Here is a 25,781-nt window from a genome sequence, read left to right on the forward strand (position 1 = left end):
TTCGCGGGCAAGTGCTCTACCATCTGAGCTACCGAACCACGACTCAAGCACGGTACTCACAGCTTTACTTCTGCCAGCATCTCGTCTCCTACCTTCCAAACTTTACAGAAGCTCTCCTGCGAACCTTGTAGAACTAGCACTCCTGAAAGAAAGGATACTGCGGAGACATGGCTTAGCCACAGCCTGGGGGATGTTTCCAGAATGAGATTTTCACTCTGCAGCGGAGTGTGTGCGCTGATATGAAACTTCCTGGCAGATTAAAACTGTGTGCCCGACCGAGACTCGAACTCGGGACCTTTGCCTTTCGCAGGCGAGTGCTCTACCAACTTTTTTTCCCGATATATTTCGTTGCGTTTGGTCGGGGCGGACGGCACAAGACATCCGTTCAAAGTCATCGTTAGTTCCTTGACTCCGTTTTTTTATTACAGAGCGCACGCAGCCCTCTGACCGAATACGACCAACTGAGCTACCCAAGCACTACTCACGCCCGGTACTCACAGCTTTACTTCTGCCAATATCTCGTCTCCTACCTTCCAAACTTTACAGAAGCTCTCCTGCGAACCTTGCAGAACTAGCACTCCTTCTGTAAAGCTTCTGTAAAGTTTGGAAGGTAGGAGACGAGATACTGGCAGAAGTAAAGGTGTGAGTAACGGGCGTGAGTCGTGCTTTGGTAGCTCAGATGGTAGAGCACTTGGCCGCGAAAGGCAAAGGTCCCGAGTTCGAGTCTCGGTCGGGCACACAGTTTTAATCTGCCAGGAAGTTTTACATTGTTTCTGTATTCATTAATGTTCCTTCACGGATATTGTAATATGCTGAAGCTGAGCTCATAAAATTTGTATTAACATCCGCAGACAGAAAATTTGAATCGTCAGTTTTACCAGAGGACCAGGTATATAACAGACAGTATAATGGTTTGGATCCATTCAGACTGCGGTGAATGACAACATATTTAGAGAAGCACTTATTATCAAAAACAGTCACACACAACGAAAATATTTATATTTGCACTTTGGCATACAAGACATGCGGGCCCCGACGTATGACAGCCGCCCCACTACGTCCATATACAACAGTCTCTCACTCTCGCCGTGGTGTGTGTCCCGTTAGCCGCCCTTGGTGGGTTGGCGTCCAGGTCCTTGCCCCTCAGATACAAATAACCCGAGGGAGGCCAGCACTCTCCAGTGACACGGTCGAGTATAGTGTCCAAACAAACTAGCTGCCAAAAACGATATAAGCCACGCTAAAAAGTAAAGGAAAATATTTTGAAATACATATATCATTGCGTCTTTTAACAGATCTTTCTGTTACTACAGTTCGTAATTGGCACCTGAGAAGCACAATCACTCAAAAAAAGAAACACTGAAACATAAAAAATCATGAAATCCACCGAGTCTGCTGCAAAGTAATCACAGAGCAAGAGAAAGAAACCATACAAGAAAAGAAAAAATACAAATATAGTGTTCACTTCTATATCCATTCACTCGGTAAAGGACATAGTTTGCTGACTGGTCTTTCGAAAACCCCTTGTGTTGTACAAATAGTGGCCACTCGCACCATTCCATCGCACCTCCTTCAGTGATGGCCAGCTTCCAGCATAAGGGTGGAAGGCTATCTTCCCTTACTTCGACCAATGCGCCAGGCTGCACATTCTGACCGGGGGTCATCCACTTAGCCCGCTGCTGCAGATGATATTGGTACTCAGATGACCAGTGGCGCCAAAAATCTGGAACCCTTGCTGCAGCCATTCCCACCTTGTGAGCAAGCTCAGTTTGGCTGTACCTTTATCTGGCTGAGGGACATTTTGATAGCAGTTCCAATCAGGAAATGACCTGGGGTGAGGACTTGAGGGTCAGAAGAATTGCAAGATATTGGTGTGAGAGGCCGAGAGTTCAATCAAGCCTCAGTTTGCCAAGTCAGGGTTGTTAACTCTCAAATGTTGGACGTAAGGTTCCCATCATTTGCGGCAAGCGGTACTTGAAAGACTTCACTCCTGTTTCCCATATTCCGTCAATGTGTGGTGACGTTGGAGGAATGAAGTGTAAATCGATGCCTTCTTCATGCATGAAGCTTTTCACCAGTGTCTGCTGATAATGACTGCTCAAGAAGCTCGTAATTCATGGGGTTTCGAACTAGCCCCGAAAAAGTTTGTGCCACTGCCGCATACAAGTTCTGGCACCTGCCCCATCATGACACAAATATTCTAAGGGTCGACAGGAACCCTTCAATAGTCATGTTGCCAAATACCTCCAAATGCATTGCTCGTCTTTCCAGACACACAATCAGGGCAACATATAACTATTCCGTTAATTTGGATCGCCATGAACCAGTTTTCACATAGAATGGTCCTGTGTCATCAACCCTGTAGTTGAAGAAAGGCCTCCTTGGTAAGTCTCCCATGAACTGATGTGCAGGGTTTGCCTCTAATCGCTGACAAGTCAATCACTGATACGGAATATGCCGGACTGCATTTAGTCCGTTAGGTATCCAATATTGCTTCCTGAGAGATGTAAGCAACAGTTGACATCCAGTGTGGGAAAGACAACGATGTTCACTTTACACTGTTAGTCTTGTGGGATGATGATGTGGCAGTATCAGTTGATGCTTCTCCTCATACGTCAGATCTCAGATCAGCATTTCGTAGGCTGCCGTCGCATCGATGATAGGATGCAATGATTTGAGCTTAATAATCTTTTCTACTAGCCATCGAAAAACTGTACGAGGTTAAAGTTAGGCACGATTTTCATTTATTTTATTGTTATTGGTCTGGTGAATCTAATAAAACATGTCCCAGACGCACACCTGCAGTAGTTTCCAAGTGACGAATCCTAAATATCTCTGCACTTTCGCCATTAGGAGATATGATGGGGATGTGAATACAGTCCACAGTGCCTAAAGTGACAGAAAAACGTGATATTTGTTTAGAACCACGCTGCGTTTCCGTCAGGTTATTTTCTTTTATAGGTATTCGGATGAATTCTTTCTTCAGTCAGGCAGTGCAGGCCAATACCCTGACAACAACTCTTAAAACTGTTGCCCCATTTGTTTGAACAAATCGCCAATCACTATTTGAAAGCTTACTGTAGTGCAAAATAGTAATGTTAAAAGCAGCATGCACATTACATCCAGTGAGTGGTTTCTTTTCGTGGTTTGAGCAGATTCATATTCCCTCAACCTTAGTTCCATCAGCTGCGCAGTATATTTTTTTTCAAGCTTTAATGATTTATCACTTACTTTAGAGAAAGAGTTCGTCTTTAATCGTCTTCAGCAGACAGATCCGAATACTCGGATATCTGCAAAGTAACGGAAAGGAAACAATTTACCGTAATTCACATCGTCTAAGTTTCTTGCACACGGAATGCTGCCCACCACAGTGGCTCAGAACGCTCGGAAGACGGAAAGATTGATGTGATTTCAGAACGTAGCGTTATTGTAATTACCTTTACGGCCAGAAGAGCAGAGAAAATAGTATCAAATCGAAAAAAAATCCTAGACTTGACCTGAATCTGAACACGAGCTCTGAGCTTCCGAAACAGTTCTGTGAAAGATGGTAGATAAATGACAACTTTCTAAACAACTTACAAATACGTGCTTATTTCTCCTTGATTCATCAGTGCTCATGCAGTTGCCATAGCAACTTATAACATGTCAGATAGTTCAAAAATCAACACGCGTTGCATAGTTACTACTGCTATTAGAGCCAAGACAGCACATTTATACGAAACGTTCGATCATTATTGCCTGTTGTCGATAGCAACATATACTACTGGCCATTAAAATTGCTACACCAAGAAGAAATGCAGATGATAAACTGGTATTCATTGGACAAATATATTATACTAGAAGTGACATGTGATTACATTTTCACGCAATTTGGATGCATAGATCCTGAGAAATCAGTATCCAGAACAACCACCTCTGGCCGTAATTGAGCATTGAGTCAAACAGAGCTTGGATGGCGTGTACGGGTACAGCTGCCCATGCAGCTTCAACACGATACCACAGTTCATCAAGAGTAGTGACTGGCGTATTGTGGCGAGCCAGTTGCTCGGCCACCATTGACCAGACGTTTTCAATTGGTGAGAGATCTGGCAAATGTGCTGGTCAGGGCAGCAGTCGAACATTTTCTGTATCCAGAAAGGCCCGTACAGGACCTGCAACATGCGGTCGTGCATTATCCTGCTGAAATATAGGGTTTCGCAGGGATCGAATGAAGGGTAGAGCCACGGGTCGTAACACATCTGAAATGTAACGTCCACTGTTCAGAGTGCTGTCAGTGCGAGCAAGAGGTGACCGAGACGTGTAACCAATTGCACCCCATACCATCACGCCGGGTGATACGCCAGTTGGGCGATGACGAATACACGCTTCCAATGTGCGTTCACCGCGATGTCGCCAAACACGGATGCGACCACCATGATGCTGTAAACAGAACCAGGATTCATCCGAAAAAAATGACGTGCACCCAGGTTTGTCGTTGAGTACACCATCGCAGGCGCTCCTGTCTGTGATGCAGCGCCAAGGGTAACCGCAGCCGTGGTCTCCGAGCTGATAGTCCATGCTGCTGCAAACGTCGTCGAACTGTTCGTGCAGATGGTTGTTGTCTTGCAAACGTCTCGATCTGTTGATTCAGGGATCGAGACATGGCTGCACGATCCGTTACAGCCATGCGGATAAGATGCCTGTAATCTCGACTGCTAGTAATACGAGGCTGAAGGGATACAGCACGGCGTTCCGTATTACCCTCCTGAACCCGCCGATTCCATATTCTGCTAACAGTCATTGGATTTCGACCAACGCGAACAGCAATGTCGCGATACGATAAACCGCAATCACGATATGCTACCATCCGACCTTTATCAAAGTCGGAAACGTGATGATACGCAGTTCTCCTCCTTACACGGGGCATCACAACAACTTTTCACTAGGCAACGCCGGGCAACTGCTGTTTGTGTATGAGTAATCGATTGGAAACTTTCCTCATGTCAGCACGTTGTAGGTGTCGCCACCGGCGCCAACCTTGTGTGAATGCTCTGAAAAGCTTATGATTTACATATCACAGCATCTTCTTCCTGTCGGTTAAATTTCGGGTCTGTAGCATCATCTTCGAGGTGTAGCAATTTTAATGGCCAGTAGTGTATTTAATTGTTCGCGGCAAATATTTCGAATTTTCCTGTCTTACTCTCTTGCTGAGTGACTATAAAATACCCCAAATTAATCACGTAATTTGCGAGACGTCTCCATGACTTGGTAGGAGATAAATTATTATCTGTATCCACTACGTACATAGATGATAAATCGTAATAACCTAACCTTACAGATCGAAAAAATATTTCGAGCTCCAGCAGTTTGGGAGTGGCGTAGTGGCGTTGATTTCGTATGACAGCAGATGCACTCTCGTGGTTATCCCACGCACCCTGACTGCGAAATTGTACATCTGTCTAGTGATTCGAGCTGTTGTGCTGCCATTCATGAACAGCCTTCCAGGCGGTGTTTTCCGACATGATAACGCTCGCTCACAGACCACTGTTGTTACTCAACATGCTCCACAGCGTCCTGACATGTTGCCTTGGCCTGCTCGATCACCAGATCGATAATTCTAGCGTCATTCACAACCAGCATTTAGCGTCCTGTATTGACTGACCAAGTGCAACAGGCATGGAACTGAATCCCACACACTGATATTCGGCAGCTGCGCAACAAAATGCATTCACGTTTGCAAGCTTGCAATCAACATTGTGGTGGTTAGACCGGTTATTAATGTACCAGCTTTTCACATTTACAATGGCTTATCTTGTGCTTGCATTAAACTGTGATGTTGCAATGTTAATCATTTGCATATGTTATCTAGACATATGTAATCTCGAAATTTCATTACTCTACATTAATTAATTTTTGATGCTGGAATTTTTTTCTATCAGTGTTTATTCGGCAGCGGAACTAAGAGCTACTCTAAGAGAAAAGTAATCTTTAATTTTTAAAATATTTTCCATTCTAATTGTTCTTTATGATTGTATTTATTACATTCTATTAATGTGTGCACAATGTCCTCGTTAATGAGGCAGGAATCACAGCTCTCTAGTACTAGTTGGTCTCCACAATGAAGTGACATTTTCGCAAAAGAGCCTGCCTCTGCTAGTTCATGTATTCTTTGAAAGGTCTTATAGTCTGGTAGGAAATCTTTCAGTGTACAAACGTCTGGTTTCAGATGCACTGCAATTTGCATGTCAGATGCATGTCTGCCATGTGCTGTTTAGAATATATTTTAATGTGATGTGTACACTGGTCTAACAAGAATACGGCGGGGCCGGCGTCACGCCTCTAGCTGGAAGTCATACTCAACATGCGGCTCTCCATCTGAGGTCGCTCCCGCTTGTTCGGTGTCTCCCTCTCAGAAATAGCCAATCCGATTCCTGGTGGGTGAAGGAGTGTTCAGTACACGCTGAAAACTAATCCAGTAACAATCGTAGAGTAAGGTTCCACTACTGCTTGTGTTCTCAATACTAAAAGGATTCGTACTAAGGCAACGAAGATAAACGTAAGAAAGCTTTAACTTTAAACTTCGCAGAACAAACAATATTACACAAGAACAAAATATCTTTAGAAACAAGCTTGAAGTCTGAACGCATAAAGGCAGAAACGAAGCAAACATGTAACAATAAAAAGGTGTCTTTAATTTAGAAAATAAAAAAAATCTGCCATATGTCTATATGAACTTTTTTTGCTCCTTTTTAAGTCCTCTGTCCCGTCCGTAGAGCTATTCTATATATTATTTAACACCCTGCATATGTGTGAAAGTGCCGGCCGGAGTGGTCGAGCGGTTCTAGGCGCTACAGTCTAAAACCGCGCGACCGCTACAGTCGCAGGTTCGAATCCTGCCTCGGGAATGGTTGTATGTGATGTCCTTAGGTTAGTTACGTTTAAGTAGTTCTAAGTCCTAGGGGACTGATGACCACAGAAGTTAAATCCCATAGTGCTCATAGCCATTTGAACCATTTTTTTTGTGTGAAAGTAGTACTTTCATTGTGTTATAATTTACTGATTAAAAGATGTACAAGGGTGTGCTGAAAAATAATGACTTGGAATTTTTTGTGTGTAAACTCTTAAAGCTTTTTAAATAAAACAAATGTTATCAGCGGTCTGTATTTTCATGTCTATATATTGATTTCTCAACATAGTCGCTTTGGCGATGAACACATTTCTCCCAATGAGAGACCAGTTCGTAGATAGCGCCACTGTAGAATGTGTGAATTTGTTGACAGAACCACAACCTCAACTCTGCTTGCACAGCTTCATCACTATCAAATTGAAATCCTCGAAATTTTTCTATAAGTTTGGGAAACAGGTAAAAATCGGATGGGTCAGGTTGAGACGGTACAGAGTATGATCAGTGACAGTCACCCCAAAGTGTCGGATTCTTGCAGATGTTGCAACACTCGTGCATGGTCCAGCATTGTCCAGAAGGGACGGGGAAGGAAAAGTGATGGGTATCGATTTAATTAATTAATTACTTATTCCATCAACCCGATAAAGTGGTAGGGGGGTATTTGGATAACTGGAAGCAGCTTGTGAATATCGAAAGTGGCACAAGTGAGCTGTTTCCCACCAATTCTTTTCAATCAATTAAATTAATTAATTGATTAATTTGATATGAAATGTGGTGGCATGTTCTCCAAGAGGGTTGGGAGGAGGTAGAGGTGACATGGAAAACCACTTAATCAAGCAATAGGTTAAAGACCTGTCAATCAAAAGGATGGCTTTTCCCTGTTGTTGTTGATGTTGTCTTCAGTCCTGAGACTGGTTTGATGCAGCTCTCCATGCTACTCTATCCTGTGCAAGCTTCTTCATGTCCCAGTACCTACTGCATCCTACATCCTTCTGAATCTGCTTAGTGTATTCATCTCTTGGTCTCCCTCTACGATTTTTACCCTCCACACTGCCCTCCAATGCTAAATTTGTGATCCCTTGATGCCTCAGAACATGTTCTACTAACCGATCCCTTCTTTTAGTCAAGTTGTGCCACAAACTTCTCTTCTCCCCAATCCTATTCAGTACCTCCTCATTAGTTACGTGATCTATCCACCTTATCTTCAGCATTCTTCTGTAGCACCACATTTCGAAAGCTTCTATTCTTTTCTTGTCCAAACTAGTTATCGTCCATGTTTCACTTCCATAGATGGGTACACTCCAAACAAATACTTTCAGAAACAACTTCCTGATACATAAATCTATATTCGATGTTAACAAATTTCACTTCTTCAGAAATGCTTTCCTTGCCACTGCCAGTCTACATTTTATATCCTCTCTACTTCGACCATCATCAGTTATTTTGCTCCCCAAATAGCAAAACTCCTTTACTACAATAAGTGTCTCATTTCCTAATCTAATTCCCTCAGCATCACCCGACTTAATTCGACTACATTCCATTATCCTCATTTTGCTTTTGTTGAAGTTCATCTTATATCCTCCTTTCAAGACACTGTCCATTCCGTTCAACTGCTCTTCCAAGTCCTTTGCCGTCTCTGACAGAATTACAAAGTCATCGGCGAACCTCAAAGTTTTTACTTCTTCTCCATGAATTTTAATACCTACTCCGAATTTTTCTTTTGTTTCCTTTACTGCTTGCTCAATATACAGATTGAATAACATCGGGGAGAGGCTACAACCCTGATTCACTCCTTTCCCAACCACTGCTTCAATTTCATGCCCCTCGACTCTAATAACTGCCATCTGGTTTCTGTACAAATTGTAAATAGCCGTTCGCTCCCTGTATTTTACCCCTACCACTTTCAGAATTTGAAAGAGAGTTTCCAGTCAACATTGTCAAAAGCTTTCTCTAAGTCTACAAATGCTAGAAACGTAGGTTTGCCTTTCCTTAATCTTTCTTTTAAGATAAGTCGTATGGTCAGTATTGCCTCACGTGTTCCAACATTTCTACGGAATCCAAACTGTTCCTCCCCGAGGTCCGCATCTACCAGTTTTTCCATTCGTCTGTAAAGAATTTGCGTTACTATTTTGCAGCTGTGACTTATTAAACTGATAGTTTGGTAATTTTCACATCTGTCAACACCTGCTTTCTTTGGGATTGGAATTATTATATTCTTCTTGAAGTCTGAGGGTATTTCGCCTGTCTCATACATCTTGCTTACCAGCTGGTAGAGTTTTGTCATGACTGGCTCTCCCAAGGCCATCAGTAGTTCTAATGGAATGTTGTCTACTCCAGGCGCCTTGTTTTGACTCAGGTCTTTCAGTGCTCTGTCAAACTCTTCACGCAGTATCGTATCTCCCATTTCGTCTTCATCTACATCCTCTTCCATTTCCATAATATTGTCCTCAAGTACAACGCCCTTGTATAAACATTCTATATACTCCTTCCACCTTTCTTCCTTCCCTTCTTTGCTTAGAATTGGGTTGCCATCTGAGCTCTTCTCTCCAAAGGTCTCTTTAATTTTCCTGTAGGCAGTACCTATCTTACCCCTAGTGAGATAAGCTTCTACATCCTTACTTTTCTCCTCTAGCCATCTCTGCTTAGCCATTTTGCACTTCCTGTCGATCTCATTTTTGAGACGTTTGTATTCCTTTTTGCCTGCTTCATTTACTGCATTTTTATATTTTCTCCTTTCATCAATTAAATTCAATATTTCTTCTGTTACCCAAGGAGTTCTACTAGCCCTCGTCTTTTTACCTACTTTATCCTCTGCTGCCTTCACTACTTCATCCTTCAGAGCTACCCATTCTTCTTCTACTGTATTTCTTTCCCCCATTCCTGTCAATTGTTCCCTTATTCTCTCCTTGAAACTCTGTACAACCTCTGGTTCTTTCAGCTTATCCAGATCCCATGTCCTTAAATTCCCACCTTTTTGCAGTTTCTTCAGTTTTAACCTACAGGTCATAACCAATTGTGGTCAGAGTCCACACCTGCCCCTGGAAATGTCCTACAATTTAAAACCTGATTCCTAAATCTCTGTCTTACCATTATATAATCTATCTGATACTTACTAGTATCTCCAGGATTCTTCCATGTATACAACCTTCTTTTATGATTCTTGAACCAAGTATTAGCTATGATTAAGTTATGCTCTGTGCAAAATTCTACCAGACGGCTTCCTCTTTCATTTCTTAGCCCCAATCCATAATCATCTACTATGTTTCCTTCTCTCCCTTTTCCTACTGACGAATTCGAGTCACCCATGACTACTAAATTTTCGTCTCCCTTCACTACCTGAATAATTTCTTTTATCTCATCATACATTTCATCAATTTCTTCATCATCTGCAGAGCTAGTTGGCATATAAACTTGTACTACTGTAGTAGGCATGGTCTTTGTGTCTATCTTGGCCACAATAATGCGTTCACTATGCTGTTTGTAGTAGCTTACCCGCACTCCTATTTTCCTATTCATTATTAAACCTACTCCTGCACTACCCCTATTTGATTTCGTATTTATAACCCTGTATTCACCTGACCAAAAGTCTTGTTCCTCCTGCCACCGAACTTCAATAATTCCCACTATATCTAACTTTAACCTATCCATTTCCCTTTTTAAATTTTCTAACTTACCTGCCCGATTAAGGGATCTGACATTCCACGCTCCGATCCGTAGAACGCCAGTTTTCTTTCTCCTGATAACGACGTCCTCCTCAGTAGTCCCCGCCCGGAGATCCGAATGGGGGACTATTTTCCCTCCGGAATATTTTACCCAAGAGGACGCCATCATCATTTAATCATACAGTAAAGCTGCATGTCCTCGGGAAAAATTACTGGTCTAGTTTCCCCTTGCTTTCAGCCATTTGCAGTACCAGCACAGCAAGGCTTTTCCCTACGGCAGTCATAATCCTCTTAGCAGTACAATAGGTTAAGGACCTGTCAGTCAAAATAAAACAATAGGTTTGCCCCTGAATGTATGTTTGGCCCTGAATGTAGGCAGCCCACACTAACAAATTGTACTGATGTCTTTGCTGCCTTACTACTTACAGGTTGTCTTTGACGACTATACTACTGCATTTAGTATTGTCCCAGTGCTACAGCACACAGTACTGCCCGATTGATAATGTATACCTACTTCTGTCGCTTCTGAAGTAGCGAGCAGTGTGCTCAAGAAAAGGTTTACAAACTGAGTAAAATTACAGCAATATAGCATTTTCTTGCAGTTTCGTGAGGCACTACTTTCGCTTCTTATCTATGCCTTGCCACTGAGTACGACGTCCCATCTCGTAAAACGTCTTCCAAGCCAGTCAAAATCTGGTCTTATATCCCAAAACACATGATTCATTCATAAGGTAGCAGACCCGAACTATACCAAAGAAATACACTTCACTGCTGCAACTGCATTTCGCATTTACAGAACTCGTGTTATTTTTTACAAAAGTCTTTTTCGCTTTCCTAAAGTTTCAACATTCACGTTAACGCTGTGAGGACTAGGAAATGAGAATAATATGTATCAAGGAAGAAGTTAGTTTTCTTGCTACAGGATCAAATATGTAAATCAATCTATTCTCCTTATCGTTTCAGGTGAATGAAGTAGCTATAGTAATCTACTGTGACAGTTATAGCTTTTACATTTGTAATCAATTGACTAATGTGACAATAATCCTCATCTCTAACCGCTGTTTTAGTATTGGAGCAGGATGCTGACGATCAGTGGTAAAACACACAAGTGAGGCACGTGAAAGTTGCCTGTTTCATTTGCCACTCATGTTTTGCTACTTGAGGCAGTGTAGACTGAAATTTATTTACCATATACGAGGGCTATTCTGAAAGTAAGGAACGGTAGGTCGCGAATTGGAAACCACAGTGAAAATCAAAACCGTTTTATTTGCAACAGTTAGCTACACCTTCCAGCTACTTCTCTACCCAGTCGCCACTCAGACTTAGACATCTGTCGTAGCGTTGTACCAACTTTTCAATTCCCTCGTTATAGAAGATTGCCGCCAATGCTCTGCGAAATTGTTCTACTCTGGACTGCAGCTCGTTGTCTATGTCAAAATATTGTCTTCATAGCCAGCGGTTCATTTGAACAGAGATGAACCTCAGGGGTACCCAATTACGAGCTATATTGTGGGTGATTAAACACCTCCCATCGAAAATGCTGCAGGAGCATCTTCATTGCCCTACAGAGTGTGGCCGACAACTGTCGTGTACAAAGAATCGCATGGCAGTTCTGTTATGTGGATTGCATAGCTTCAGGCGAAATCTTTTGCCAGGCCCTCAAACTTCGCGGGAGACGCTAATTTCTAGCCATCTTTACGCTCTCACTGTGAGCTCAGAATTGAAAAGAGCGACATGACGCGTTGTAAACACAGTGCCCAACGCATCTGTGCAAAGCTTCATCAGATTTTCTCTGTATTTTCCTTTCTTTCCGAATAACCCTTGTAGTTACCCAACTCTATAGCAATGGCGTTCAGATTGTGTGCTGCAGGGTTTGTGTTGTCAGTAGCGTTACTGTCAGGACTTGCCGTTAAGGGCCAGCACTGGTTCAGTGATGTAGGGTTGAAACACAAGCATCAGCATGAGTTACTGTTCCATATAGTCAACATGGGTCTGGAAATAGTAGTGCTTTGCTTGTAAAGCTGTTTTACCAAAAGAGCAATAGTGCAGTTGCTCTTCGACAGTGTCGACGCATTAAAGGAATATGGAAAAGTCCTCTTTCCTCGCTGAGGTTGAACATGATTCCGAAGTTCGAATAAATTGGCTGTTTGAGAATTACTTCTGCGAGAGGCCGATGTCAACTGTGTCACCAAACGTTGAAAAAATTACTGTCGCCATGGCTGAGAATGCTGGAGGCAATGTGCAAGCTTCGAACAGTGCACGAGCTGGGTCATTGATAGCTGAACATTCCATGGTCAACCGTTCGAAACGTTCTACAGCGGTTCTAGGTTGTCGTGGATGCAGATTGTGGTCTGCACAACGTTTGTAATCTGGTACGTAAACTTTGTAAGTAACTAACAAATGTTACCCTCTCACCTGGATAACAAAATGTGTTTCTTTCAGTGGTTTATTGTTCATTTATCTTCCGACAGCCTTAGAAGTGTTTCCACAAAGTTTCATCGTCCTACGACCACTCGTTTATGAAGTAGCGAATATTAAATTATAACTACCCTGTACACAAGCAAGCCGGGTGGAAAACATAAGTGCCAGACTCACGCTCATACAACACTCTCTAGAGTTTACAACATCTCTGTATCCGTTAGTTTCGTAGTACCGAAATGCTGCGTTCTCTGAAGCAAGTTCCTATTCTGAATCATTTCTGCTCCATCCTCACAACAAGTCATAAAAATGTGCAATGCGAACTTAGGCCGTCTATTGGTCTTTACCAGTGGCAAAAATATTAATGTTTTAAAGTGTATCTTAATGCAAAAATCAACAATTAGAGCGTCAACAAAACGTTTTCCAAGACAAGCTTTATAAAAGAAAATATTAATTACGAGTAACTCGACTCAAGGCTTCGTCTTTACGAGTACTACTTGCACCTTAATCACCCGAACATAAGCAAAAACAGGTCTCAATTCAGTAGTGTTTCTCTCACGTCCACTGATTATCCACCTGTTATAAAATTGTAGAATATGTTCTGAACTCAAACGTCATAATATCTTCAACACAGAGAGCTCCAAGCAAACCCGCTTGGATTCGAAAAACATCGGTCATAGGAAATTCAGCTAAGATTTCTCACGTGACATTCTGAAGCCGTGGGTCAAGGAGAGCTAAAGCAGTGGTCAAAGGAGGAGGAATCCATTAGGTGAGTGGAAACTGGTAGAAATTTGCAAGTGAAATTAATTCACATGCTATTAATATGATTAAGTTATTCATCCCCGGCACAGGCTCGTCTCTAAGCACTATGGCACTTAAGATCTGAGATCATGAGTCCACTAGACTTAGAACTACTTAAACCTAACCAACCTTAGGACATCAGACACATCCATGCCCGAGGCAGGATTCGAACCTGCGACCGTAGCAGCACAGCGGCCGGCCCGGCACAGGCAGTGCGGGTTTTTTTTCCTACCTGCAGGAGAGATTCGTGTACTATAATTTTACTGATATTGACGTATCTACATCTAAATTTTTACTCCGCAAACCACCGAGCGGTGCAAAGCGGAGGGTGCGTCTCATTGTACCAGTTGTTAAAATTTCTTCCTCTTTCATTCACATATGGAGTGCGGGAGAATAATTATTTGAATGCCTCTGTGCGTGTAGCAGTTATTCTAATCTTATCCTCACGGTCCCTATGTGAGCGATACGCCGGCAGTTATAGTGTATCCCTAGAGTAATAATTTAAAGCCGGTTTTTGAAACTTTGTTAATAGACTTTCTCTGGATAGTTTACGTCTGTCTTCAAGAATCTGTCATTTCCTTCAGTATCTCTGTGACACTCTCCCCAGGATTAAACAAACCTGTGAGCATCCGTGCTACGCTTCTCTGTAACTGTTAAAGATCCTCTGTTAGTCCTATCTGGTACGGGTCCCACACACTTGAGCAATATTCTAGGATGACTCGCACGAGTGCTTCGTAAGCAACCTCTTTTGCAGACGAATTGGACTTCCCGAGTATTCCACCAAGTCCAGCACCTGCTTTGCCCACGACTGGAGCTGTGTGGGTCATTCCATTTCGTATCCCTATAAAGTGTTATAACCAGATATTTGTATGAGTTGGCCGATTTCAACATTGACGTTATAGTCATAGGATACTATGTTTTTTCGTTTCTTCAAGTGCAAAATTGAACATTCCTGAACATTTAGAGCAAGTAGTCAATCTCTGCAGCAGGTTGAAATCTTATCAAGATCCGACTACATATTTATGCAGCTTCTCCCAGGTAGTACTTCATTATAGATAATTGCATCATCTGCAAAAAGCCTGATTTTACTATTAATATTTTCTGGAAGGTCATTAATATACAATATGAACAGCAAGGATCCCAACACACTTCTCTGGGGTACACCCGAAGTTACTTCTACATCTGACGACGACTTTCCATCGAAGATAACCCGGTGTGTCCCCCCTGCCAAAACGTCGTCAATCCAGTCGCAAATTTCATGTGATGCTCCATATGATGCTACTTTTGACAATAAGCCTAGGTACGGTACTGAGTCAAATGCTTTTAGGAAATTAAGACACATTGCATCTACCTTGTTAGCTTGATCCAGAGCTTTCAGTATGTCATGTGACAAAGTGCGAGTTGGGTCTCACATGAGCATTGTTTTCGAAAGGAAGGAAAGAGGCAACTTCTCCTCACAACCATTACTGAACCCAATAGTAAGACACATTTGTCGTTGAAAAACGAACACCATAAGTTTACTATGGAGTTTAGGAAAGAGTACATCATTGGACTACCAGAACCATATTCAGTATTATCACGTAAACACCTAGCTGTGGGTAAAGGGTGCCCTGATCTTTAATGAAAGAAAAGAAAAGGAGCGCGCGCACACACACACATACATACACACACACACACACACACACACACACACACACACACACACACACACACGTGCTACAAAAGAAACCTAGCTACAGCATATTGCTTTACTGCAGCTAGTCACCCAAGGAGTCTCTTTACTCCTTAGGAACAGCTTAATCCGAGTGGAAATGATATACACTCCCGGAAATTGAAATAAGAACACCGTGAATTCATTGTCCCAGGAAGGGGAAACTTTATTGACACATTCCTGGGGTCAGATACATCACATGATCACACTGACAGAACCACAGGCACACAGACACAGGCAACAGAGCATGCACAATGTCGGCACTAGTACAGTGTATATCCACCTTTCGCAGCAGTGCAGGCTGCTATTCTCCCATGGAGACGATCGTAGAGATGCAGGATGTAGTCCTGTGGAACGGCTTGCCATGCCATTTCCACCTGGCGCCTCAGTTGGACCAGCGTTCGTGCTGGACGTGCAGACCGCGTGAGACGACGCTTCATCCAGTCCCAAACATGCTCAATGGGGGACAGATCCGGAGATCTTGCTGGCCAGGGTAGTTGACTTACACCTTCTAGAGCACGTTGGGTGGCACGGGATACATGCAGACGTGCATTGTCCTGTTGGAACAGCAAGTTCCCTTGCCGGTCTAGGAATGGTAGAACGATGGGTTCGATGACGGTTTGGATGTACCGTTCACTATTCAGTGTCCCCTCGACGATCACCAGAGGTGTACGGCCAGTGTAGGAGATCGCTCCCCACACCATGATGCCGGGTGTTGGCCCTGTATGCCTCGGTCGCATGCAGTTCTGATTGTGGCGCTCACCTGCACGGCGCCAAACACGCATACGACCATCATTGGCACCAAGGCAGAAGCGACTCTCATCGCTGAAGACGACACGTCTCCATTCATCCCTCCATTCACGCCTGTCGCGACACCACTGGAGGCGGGCTGCACGATGTTGGGGCGTGAGCGGAAGACGGCCTAACGGTGTGCGGGACCGTAGCCCAGCTTCATGGAGACGGTTGCGAATGGTCCTCGCCGATACCCCAGGAGCAACAGTGTCCCTAATTTGCTGGGAAGTGGCGGTGCGGTCCCCTACGGCACTGCGTAGGATCCTACGGTCTTAGCGTGCATCCGTGCGTCGCTGCGGTCCGGTCCCAGGTCGACGGCCACGTGCACCTTCCGCCGACCACTGGCGACAAGATCGATGTACTGTGGAGACCTCACGCCCCACGTGTTGAGCAATTCGGCGGTACGTCCACCCGGCCTTCCGCATGCCCACTATACGCCCTCGCTCAAAGTCCGTCAACTGCACATACGGTTCACGTCCACGCTGTCGCGGCATGCTACCAGTGTTAAAGACTGCGATGGAGCTCCGTATGCCACGGCAAACTGGCTGACACTGACGGCGGCGGTGCACAAATGCTGCGCAGCTAGCGCCATTCGACGGCCAACACCGCTGTTCCTGGTGTGTCCGCTGTGCCGTGCGTGTGATCATTGCTTGTACAGCCCTCTCGCAGTGTCCGGAGCAAGTATGGTGGGTCTGACACACCGGTGTCAATGTGCTCTTTTTTCCATTTCCAGCAGTGTAGTATGCCGCTAGTGACAGCTCATCTCTTGGAAGCATGGAAGCAGCTTACGTGTCAATGTGGCTGTTGAGACGGATTGCAGACGGCCATGTAACTCAACTAAGAATAGCGAAAAATTGAGAGAAAATGAGGGAAAGCAAAGGGACTTTGGTGGTTTTATGGCCCCACCATCTGGTCCACTACTAACACATACGGAGGTGACCTGAAAGAACCGCCTCGACTTTTTCCTGGCTAAGCCAATGGCGGACTAGCTCTACAATCTGCAAAACGTGGCCCACGGCGCCAGTCTGTCGCGACTAGAATGTCGTTCCTCCCGACAGCAGAAATTGGCGCCCTTTTTGACAGCCCGAGGCAGCTTTCCTGCTCTTATTAACATAGTAACGTTTATTCATTTAACTGTACTATCGTTGTCACACTTCAAATGGCTATGAGCACTAAGGGACTTAGCATCTATGGTCATCAGTCCCCTGGAACTTAGAACTACTTAAACCTAAGTAACCTAAGGACATCACACAGCACCCAGTCATCACGAGTCATACTTCATAGGACGATAGTAGCAGTGAGGGAAAATTTAGAGGCATGGCTAGTTGCTTCCACAGTTTATCATTAGTCTGTTTAAGCTGCCAATTAGTTTCGATATTTAAGCAATAACTTCGAGGCCATCTGCTCTTTTGCACCCGTTTTAGAAACGAAGTGGTACAAATAAATAGGGTAGATGAAATAATTGTTGTCTTCGGAAGATCATTTAACACCATACCACGCCAACGCCTATTAACAGAGTATTAGACGAAATTTGTGACTGGACTGAGGATTTCTCGGTAGGGCGGATGCATCATGTCATCTTTTTAGATGGAGAGTCATCAACAAAAGCAGAAGTATCTTCTGCCACGCCCCAGGCAAGTGTGTATGGACTTCCACTGTTGAAATTCTTTGTTAATGACTTGTCTGATAATATTAATAGTAGCATCACTTTTTACGGCTGATGCATTTATCTACAAGTAGCTGTGGACCCAGCTTTGCCCGGGTATGTATTTATTCATATCTCCTAATAGTCCATCTCCTCCACTCCCTCTCTCCGTCCACCTCCTTCAGCCCCACTCTTTTTCCATCTCCTCCTGCCCCTCTCACCATCCATCTGCTCCTTGCCCATCTATCTATTCCCTTCCTCCTCTAATTCCATCTCCTCCACCCCCTATCCGTGTCCATCTTCTCCTTTCCACTCTCTGCCTGTCCATCTCCTCCTCAGCACTCATCTCTCCATAGTACAACCCCCAACACCACCCCTCACTACCCCACTCCTCCAGTAGAAGGCTGGTGGTTCATACCACCACAGTATTTCTTGTATCTAAAATGTGTACCAAATTTGATTGAAATTGTTCCAAAGATTTAGGATGAACTTTTTACCCATTGCTCTGGCCATGTCATATACAGGGTGCATCAAAAAAATCTATGCACACTTTGAAGCGTCATAGAAAATTTATTTCCCACTCTACAATATTAAATTTCTGGAAATGGAAAGCTTAATGTCCTATTGGAAAAATAAATGTACTTCACAAATGTGATAAATGTTCAAACTGGTGGCCTTCAGCATCAATACAATTCTGAGTATGAGTCACCACTGATTCCGTACATCATACCAAAGTGTCCAATGAGATTTCTGTGCACACCGCCTGAATCTCATTGCAAAGTGTGTCCAGGTTACATGGTTTACGTTTCTACACCTCATCTTTTACTGTGCCCCATAAGAAGAAATCCAGCAGTGTGAGGTCTGGAGAGTGTGCAGGAAACTCGGTTGGTCCCCTGTGTCCTATCCACTGGACTGGCACATTCTATCCACGTATGCTTGTACATCACTATGATAGTGTGGCGGGGCGCCATCTTGTTGGAAATAAAACTCATCATTACCGTATAATGCATAAATAGCAGGGAATATGGGGTCAGCGAGCATTGTTAGGTACGTTTCTCCAGTAACAGTACCTTCAAAGCGGAAAGGTCCAATAAATCCCCATGCAGACACACCACACCACACATTCACACCAGGCAAATTCACAGCCTTTTCAACTGGAATGTGAGGATTATCTTCAGCCTAGTACACACAATTGTGCCTATTGACGTTCTGACCAAATTATGCTACCCATAAATCCCAGTTCACGTCTCACCATCTCCTGAACTCATTCACAAAATTCTAACCTTCAATCTGGATCATCGTCACTTAGCTGTTGCACCAGCCTTGGAATGTACACACAAAACTTGCCTTTCTTCAGAATGCATAGCACACTCTTAGCACTTACATTACTCTCATGTACCACTTGCCTTGAAGATTTTGAGGCGAACGCTGAAACAGTTCCAAGACCGCAGTTGTGGAATCATCTCTTGTAGCTGTACGAGGTCGCCCTGATCGACCTTTATGCACATCACACAATGTTCCATGAATTTCGAATTTGTCTCGTAGACGTGTAATTGTTAACCTTGAAGGTGGTTCTGTACCATACTCGCTTCTCCACTGTCTTTGAGCCACAGTTACATTCACAACTTCACTACCACTTCATTATCTGCTTCCGCGCTTCAAAGCTCAAACGCAAGTGCGCCATGTTGCAGTTACTTCCTTGCCACTGCTGCCACCTGTTGAAGAAACATAACATTACTTTCTCACAGATATTTAACCTTGTAGAACGGGAAATAAATTGTCTACGGACAGTTCAAAGTGTGTATACATTTTTTGACGCACCCTGTATATTTCAGATATATTAAAAATATTTCACACGTGTTTCTACTCATATTTCACCCGAATCTCCAGCGAATTTCGCGCTGCAGTTTCATTTTCACGCAGCCCAGCGTTTATGGCGTCGTATCCCCTGAACTATGTGTCGTGCAATGATATACCGTAATTATGCAGGTACATCCAGTGGTACATATCTCTACTGTCTCGGAAGTGTGTTGTGAACAGTGTTAGTAGCAGAGAACTAATAAATTAAGACGTCATGCTTGACGCGGCAGCGGTTCACGCATCTCGGTGTTTGTGACGTCATAACATCTGAACTATGAGTCGTACAATGGTATATTTTTGTAAGTACATTCGGCGATATATGTGGATACTGTCTTCAATGTATTGAGCGTAGAGTTAGTAGTAAAGAAGAGCAAACTAAAGCGTCATGCATTATGTGGCATTTTTTCACATCTCTCTGTGTGTATGACGTCATATCTCTTGAACTATGAGTCGTACAATGATATATTTTTGTAGGTACATCGGCGGCGTATTTGAGTACGGTCTGCGAATAGAAATAGCGGCAAAGAGGTAATAAATTTGAATATCATGCATGATGCGGCAGTTTTTTACGCATCTTAATGTTTATGACGTCATATCTCTTATACTATGTATCGTACAATTTTGCTGATACATGCAGTGACACATGAGAATACTGCTGAAGAATGTGTCGCGAATACGGTTAGTAGTAAAGAAGTAATAAATTAAAACGTTACGCTTCAAGAGCAGTTTTCCTGCGTGAACAGAGAAAATGTACTACGCGATATACTTTTTCCCTTTCATGATTTTGCCGGGGCTGTCGACAAGAAAAAGTTTCGTAAATGTTTGAAATTGTGTGTAAAGTTTGTTGTAGGTCATTAAGTTCTCTCATTCCCAAATACTGGATAAATAAAGAACGGTTATTCGCGCATGATCGCATGATTTTATTTGGATGAAATCGGTCCATTGGTTTAGGAGGAAATGTGGAATATACACACATACAAGGTTTGAAACTAGGTGTAATGTTCGTTGTAAGTCACTAACCGCTCTCACTCCAAATACTTGATGAATAAAGAATAGGTATTCGCACGTGATATCTGCATCAAGCTTGGATGAAATCTGTCCAGTGGTTTAGGAGGTGATGTGGGACATACATACGCACACCTATTTTTGTAATATGTGTAAACGACGTATTATCTGAAAACATCTGCTCAAAACATGCTGTCAGTTTTTGATAAGATTTTAGATTCGTGCAAAGACAGGCAACATGCTATAAATTTCTAGTAATATAAAATTGCGCACTTCACAAAACGCAATAAATTAGTGTCGTAGGACTGCAACAGCAGTGACTCACAACTGTACTCACTAAAGTCAGTCGTAGATAAAGTGGACGGCAGACTTTGGTACATTGGTAACAATTTTTCTGTCTTCAGTCCTAAGACTAGTTTGACGCAGCTCTTTGCGCTAGTCTGTTCCGTGCAAGCGTCTTCATCTATGCGTAAGTTCTACAGTCTAGACCCACTTAAAACGTCTTATAGTACTCAATCCTTTGTCCCCCTCTACAGTCTTTAATCCACGTTACCTTCCATTACCAAGCCGACGATTTCTTTATGCCACAGGATGTGTCATATCAACTGAGACCTTCTTTTACTCAGGTCGTACTAAAAATCTAGTTTTTCACAAATTCTGTGCAGTACTTCTTCAACAGTTATTCGAGCTACTCACCAAATTTTTAGCATACTTCTATAGCACCATATTTCAGAACTGTTTCTTGTCTAAACGGTTTATCGTCCTCATCTCATTTCTGTATAAGGCTGCGCTGTATAGAAATATCTTCGGAAAAGACTTCCTAACACTTTGATTGATGATACACCGAGAAAATACAGCCAGTCTACACAGGACACTGCTTACAAAACATTCTCTTCTCTTCTTGTCTGAACTGTTTGTCGTGCAAGTTTAACTTCCGTACATGGCTACACTACGTACATATATATTCAGAAACGACTTCCTGACTTTCATTGGTAAAATACTAAGAAAATACAGTGAATTTATGAGTAAAACGGACACTATTTAAAAAAGTTTGTGCACCCCGAACTTAGGTATAGCTAAATGTATGGCTCCCATACCAGACAGAACTGACAAAGGATATGGAACATCTGCAAAAAATGCCAGCACGAATGGTCACAGGTTTGTTTTGCTCAGGGGAGAGGGTCGCGGAAATACTGAAAAATCTGAGTTGTTAAACACTTAAAAATAGCCTCCAATTAGTGCGCAAAAGCCTATTTACAAAGTATCGAAAACCAGTAGTAGCTAATTAATCTGCGAACATATTCTGGACTTCCTCGTATCGCTCCCGAAGGGAACGTAAAGACGACATGAGCCTAAGTACAGCTGGTAAAGAGCCATTTAAACAGACTTTTTCCCCGTTCTCCAGCGTGAGTGAAACAGGAAGAAATCCGAATATGTGGTACGACAGCAAGTACTCAGTGCAGTGGCCTTTATAGTTGTTTGTGCGGTGTTGTTAGTTAGTTTAATGTCCCATGGATCATTTGCACGATTAATCGTAATGATGTGGAATGAATCATTTTACATACACATCACAGCTTAATTTTTGAAATATGGCTATATGATGAATGTTTATAAAGTAGATTTTTTAAATATCTACAGACATCCTTTACACTTTACGGTAATAGAGATTCTTCTGTGGAATAGAAGAAGTTGTCAAGGAGAAACTTTTTAGTTTGTTCGAAGATTTTACTTTGCTATCTGTCAGACATTTTATATCCCTGGGTAAGTTAATAAAAATTTTACTGCAGCATTGTGCACCTTTTTGTATTAAAGACAACCTTAATGAATGTCTTTTTTCCGGTTGGGATTGTAATTATGTTCATCATCGTTCTTTTTGAACTGCAATGAATTACCTAAATCAAGCTTCACGAGGGAATAAATATACTGTGAAGCAGTAGTCAGAATGCCCAAGTTATTAAACGGAAGTCTAAAGGATGATCGTGGGTGTGCACCATATATTATTCTTACAGCACGTATTTGAAGAATGAAGACTTTTATTCTTAAAGATGAGTTAACCCAGAACATTGTTCCATGTCTCATTATTGAATGAATATATGTAAAATATGTCGACTTACTGATTCCTCGATCCCCAAGATTTGCAACGATTCTGAGTGCAAATGTGCCTCTACTAAACTGTTTAAGGAGTTCCAAAATGTGCTTTTTTGAGTTTAAATTCTCGTCAGTATGAGCTCACAAGAATTTTAAAATTGCTTCCCTATTTATTATTTCCTCACCATGTGTTACACTTATCATTGGTGCATAACCTAGATGTCCAGAAGTGAATATGTTGTGTGTTTTTAAAATTGAAGGTGACACGGTTTGCAGAAAACCAATGACACTTTTAAGAACATATTTTACCATTTCTTCTGCTTCTGTATGGATGCAAGGATTGGTTACAATGTTGGTGTCTTCTGCAAAAAGAACTAAGTATATATGTGGGTGTAGATGTATATGATTAAGCTACGTTATAACGTCCGCCTATGGAATAAGGGGGAAAACCAGTACATAAAGTACGCTATGCGTCACATGGGATTTCTTAAAATACGCTGCCACGTGGAAAGTTAGTTCTGAGGTTGGCCGACGTCACTTCTCTGTTGGCTTCTCCACAAGAAACAGTGGCAAAGACGTATATGGTGTTGTCACACTGACAACTTTATTATGCAGGGCTCGTGTGACTAATGTCCTACTCGTGTAACGACACACTTGTTTCCAGACCTTTGGCTTCCGACACGCATCGCTGCTAACCTCCAAAGTCTCTTTTGTGTGTTTCTAATCACGCACTCAGAAAGAATATTGGTTGTTGTTTGTTCAGCGCTCATCACTCGGAATACGGAACTCGACAGTCAGCGATACGTTGCGCCTAATCCAGCCAATGACGCAAGATTCTCCCCCTCTGACGGTCGGTAGCTCAAGGAATTTCAAATCGATTGACGAGGACGTTCCGCTCATTGTGGAAGCATTAAACAAGGCAACGCGACACTCTGGTACCGCATGAGTGAGGGACAGTGAAGGGAAATTCTGGACCAATACGACTCAAGCGGAAAAAATCTTCGACATTCCTGAGCAGTTGCCAGTAGAACAGGCAAACAGGTATATGGAAATTCTTGTTTTAGTTACTTTATAGGATTCTCACACTGACCTTCAATTATGTTTTTCTTTGAACTCTCACACTGAACTTTAGTTATGTTTTTCTCACTGAAGCGATAAAATGCATCTCAGGGAAACAGAAATTGCCGGAACCTGAAAAGCATTCTTATTCAATCTATTACAAATTTAAAGGGAAAACCAAACAAACTTGTTCTATTTGCCTTTGTAATCGAAAATTCGAAATACGGTTGTACGGTATTTCATAAATAGCAGTTAATTTGTTCAGAAAACTAAATTACCGCTTCTTTTACCCATAGTTTAGCAGAGTGATGAGAATCAGCAACAATATGGAGGCTCCGCCAAAATGTACTTGGATGGAAAGACCATGTAGCAAGTGAAATCTTTTAGGTACTTATGAGGAGTGGTGACATAAACTGGAAGCTGTGTCGAGGAAGTATTATTTAAGTGTAAAAGAGACTTTGAGAAGGTGAAAGGTTTTTTGAAGATTATGATAGAACTAACGCAGAGATTCACCAATTGTTTTTTTCAGCAAAATAGTATTACACCATAACAAATCACGAACAGTCAAAAAGAAAAATGGTAAAATATCCAGAACGAGATTATCACTCTGCAGCGGAGTGTGCGCTGATATGAAACTTCCTGGCGGATTAAAACTGTGTGCCGTACCGAGACTCGAACTCGGGACCTTTGCCTTTCGCGGGTAAGTGCTGTACCAACTGAGCTAACTCCTGCCCCGTCCTCACAGCTTCACTTCCGCCAGTACCTCGTCTCCTACCTTGCAAATTTTACAGCAGCTCTCTTGCGAACCTTGCAGAACTAGCACTCCGGAAAGAAAGGATACTGCGGAGACATGGCTTAGCCACAGCCTGGGGGATATTTCCAGAATGAGATTTTCACTCTGCAACGGATTGTCGCTGATACGAAACTTGTGAGGACGGGGCGGGAGTCGTGCTTGGGTAGCTCAGTTGGTAGAGCACTTGCCCGCGAAAGGCAAAGGTCCCGAGTTCGAGTCTCGGTCCGGCACACTAATCTGCCAGGAAGTTTCAGGTAAAATATCTCTATTGAAACTTCCTAGCGGATGAAAAGTGACTGCTGGACCGGGCCTCGAACTCGGGGCCTCTGCCTTTTGCAGGCAACTTCCTTTTTTCCTAAGTAAGGATGGCCGTACACGGCTTTATTTTTCTTGTGGAACATGAAAGGGAATATAAACTTCGTTTACAAACATACAACACTCCTGATCAGCAGATAACGGGACAAAAAAAGAATGAGCAAAACTGACAGGTCCTTGCAAGCAGACGGAAGACGAGAATGATGGGATATGAGTACGTGTAGGTCTCCTCCAGCTCGATGGCAGAACGGAGTGAGCATGGGTCGACCACGCGAAGTCTGACCTCGGCGTCCCCAACACCACCAACCAAACGGATGTCGACACGATGGAACAGTCAAGGAAGGAGACACTTAGCAGGCCGCTGTGGCCGATTGGTTCTAGGCGCTTCAGTCCGGAATGGCGCGCCTGCTACGGTCGCAGGTTCGAATCCTGCCTCGGGCATGGATGTGTGTGATGTCCTTAGGTTAGTTAGGTTCAAGTAGTTCTTAGTCTATGGGACTGATGACCTCAGATGTTCAGTCCCATAATGCTTACAGCTATTTGAACCATTTTTGAAGGAGACAACTATAACCATGAAATTTCATCGTGTGATACAGAAGTGGTACGCAGGGAGGACGAGAATGAAAACACCAACTCGGCGGTACGAGCACTACTCCCGCCCCGTCCTCGCAGTGTTTCTTGTGCCAGTACATCATCTGCTATGTTCCAAGCTTCACAGAAATTCACCTGCACACGTCGAGGGCATCGCA

The sequence above is a fragment of the Schistocerca gregaria genome, chromosome 8 (genome assembly GCF_023897955.1).
Source record: "Schistocerca gregaria isolate iqSchGreg1 chromosome 8, iqSchGreg1.2, whole genome shotgun sequence".
Lineage (NCBI taxonomy): Eukaryota > Metazoa > Arthropoda > Insecta > Orthoptera > Acrididae > Schistocerca > Schistocerca gregaria.